A 3371-nucleotide genomic window follows, 5' to 3' on the forward strand; every position below is an offset into this window, starting at 1 on the left:
CTAGCAACTTATTATTCCCCTTTTTAAAAGCCATTCCATTTCTGGTATATTGCATTCCAGAAGCTAGCAAACTAGAACAAATGCCTATTCATGTCTTTTGCTCATTTTTTTTATTGGGTTGTATGCTGGCTTGAAGGTGTTGTGTACCCCAGAAAAGCCATGTTCTTTAATTCTGATTTAATATTGTAGGGTAGGAACACTTTTTGTTTAATTTATTTATTTATTAATTAAAAAAAATTAAGAACAAACAAACAAAAACATTAGCATATGATTCCATTCGACATATATAATCAGTAATTCTCAATATCATCACATAGTTGGCTATTCATCATTTCTTAGAATGTTTGCATCAATTCAGAAAAAGAAATAAAAATACAACAGAAAAATAAATAAAATGATAACAGAGAAAAAAAGATTATACATACTATATCCCTTACCCCTCGCTTTCATTTATCACTACCATTTCAAACTAAATTTATTTTAACATTTATTCCCCCTATTATTTATTTTTATTCCATATGTTCTACTCATCTATTGACAACATAAATAAAAGGAGCATCAGATACAAGGTTTTCACAATCACACAGTCACATTGTGAAAGCTATATCACTATTCAGTCATCATCAAGAAACATGGCTACTGGAACACAGCTCTACGTTTCCAGGCAGTTCCCTCCAGCCTCTCCATTACATCTTGGTTAACGAGGTGATATCTACTTAATGCATAAGAATAACCTCCATGATAACCTCTCGTCTCTGTTTGGAATCTCTCAGCCATTGACACTTTGTCTCATTTCCCCCTTTTGGTCGAGAAGGTTTTCTCAATCCCTTGATGCTGGGTCTCAGCTCATTCTAGAATTTTTCTCAACCCCTTGATGCTGAATCTCAGCTCATTCTGGGATTTCTGTTCCACGTTGCCAGGAAGATCCACACCCCTGGGAGTCAAGTGCCATGTAGACAGGGGGAGGGTGGTGAGTTTGCTTGCTGTGTTGGCTGGAGAGAGAGGCCACATCTCAGCAACAAAAGAGGTTCTCCTGGGGGTGACTCTTAGGCCTAATTTTAAGTAGGCTTGACCTGTCCCCTGTGGGGCTAAGTTTCATGTGAACAAACCCCAAGACTGGGGGCTCAGCCTATAGCTTTGGTTGTCCACACTGCTTGTGAGAATATCAAGAATTCAACTTAGGGAAGTTGAGTTTTCCACCGTTCTCACCATTCCCCAAAGGGGACTTTGAAAATACTTTTCCACTCACTGATCAAATCACTCTGGGATTCATCAGGGCATCACCTGGACAAACCAACAAAATCTCATGTCCTATACAAAGTTCCATGTACTTAAGGTGTTCAACCAACTATCTACATAAGTTATATTAGGAGATGCACTAGTCAAAGTATAAATTTGTACCAAATAAACATTTTTTGCTTTAGTCTCACACATAAGTTGAAATTCTAAAATATTAATTACCATCTATTTTCAGCACACTGCAGTAATGACATTCTTTTGTTCTTCTTCATGCAAAAACATTTCTTTAATTTGTACATTTAGTCACTATCATTATACATTCTAGGCATTCCTAGATTATACCATCTCAATCTTTATTATCTACCTTTCTTTGTGATTTCATTTATGCCCCAGCCCTCCTCCCTCTATCATTCTCATATGCATCTTCATTCAGTGTTTCAGCATAATTGTATTACAGTTAGGTAATATTGTGCTGTCCATTTCTGAGTTTTTATATTCAGTCCTGTTGCACAATCTGTATCCCTTCAGCTCCAATTACCCAATATCTCACCCTATTTCTATCTCCTGATGGTCTCTGTTACCAATGAAATATTCCAAGTTTATTCACTAATGTCAGTTCATATCAGTGAGACCATACAGTATTTGTCCTTTTATTTCTGGCTAATCACATTCAGCATAATGTCCTTAAGGTACATTCATGATGTTACATACTTCATAACTTTATTCTGTCTTACAGCTGCATAATATTTCATCTTATGTAAATGCTACAGTATGTTTAGCCAACCGCCTGTTGATGGACATTTTGGTTGCTTCCATCTCTTGGTAATTGTAAATAATGCTGCTATAAACATTGGTGTGTAAATGTCCATTTGTGTCCTTGGCCTCGTGTCCTTTGAGTAGAGACAGCATATAGATGGGTCCTGTTTTTTAATCCATTCTGTCAGACTATGTCTGATTGGTGAGTTTAATCCATTAACATTCAGTGTTATTACTGCATGGGTAGTACTTTCTTCCACTATTTTGCATTCTGAATTTTATATGTCATATCTAATTTTCCTTCTTTTTACCTTTACTCACAATCTTCCTTTCTACACTCTTCTCCACACCTCTCTCTTCTGTCTTTGTATCTGTCTCTAGTGCTCCCTTTAGTATTTCTTGAAGACTGGTCTCTTGGTCACAAATTCTCTCAGTTATTTTTTGTCTGAAAATGTTTTAATTTCTCCCTCATTTTTGAAGGACAATTTTGCTGGGTATAGAGTTCTTGGTTGGCAGTTTTTATCTTTTAATAGTTTAAATATATCATCCCACTGTCTTCTTGCCTCCATGGTTTCTGCTGAGAGATCTGCACATAGTCTTATTGGGCTTCCCTTGTATGTGATGGATTGCTTTTCTCTTGCTGCTTTCAAGATCCTCTCTTTCTCTTTGACCTCTGGCATTCTGATTAGTAAATGTCTTGGAGTACGTCTATTTGGATCTATTGCTTTGGGGTATGCTGCACTTCTTGGATCTATAATTTTAAGTCTTTCATAAGAGTTGGGAAATTTTCAGTGATAATTTGCTCCATTAGTTTTTCTCCTCCTTTTCCCTTCTGTTCTCCTTCTGGGATACCCACAACACGTATATTCATGTGCTTCATATTGTCTTTCAATTCTCTGAGTCCCTGCTCATATTTTTCCATTTTTTCCTACAGTTTCTGTTTCTTGTCAGATTTCAGATGTTCCGTCCTCCAGTTCAGAAATCCTATGTTCTGTCTCTCGATATCTACCACTGTAGGTTTCCATTGTTTTTTTCATCTCTTCTACCGTGACTTTCATTCCCATAAGTTCTGTGATTTGTTTTTTCAGACTTTCAATTTCTTCTTTTGTTCATTCCTTGCCTTCTTTATATCCTCCCTCAATTCATTGATTTGGTTTTTGATGAGGTTTTCCATGTCTGTTCGTACATTTTGAATTAACTATTTCATCTCCTGTGTCTCAATTGAATTGTTGGTTTGTTCCTTTGACTGGGCCATATCTTCAATTTTCCTAGTGTGATTTGTTATTTTTTGCAGGTGTCTAGACATTTAATTACCTTAATTAAATGGAGATTGCTTTCACTTCTTTTACCTAGGGTTTTCTTGCTGGATGAATTTG

This window comes from Tamandua tetradactyla, chromosome 9 (assembly GCF_023851605.1).
Source record: "Tamandua tetradactyla isolate mTamTet1 chromosome 9, mTamTet1.pri, whole genome shotgun sequence".
NCBI classification, from domain to species: domain Eukaryota; kingdom Metazoa; phylum Chordata; class Mammalia; order Pilosa; family Myrmecophagidae; genus Tamandua; species Tamandua tetradactyla.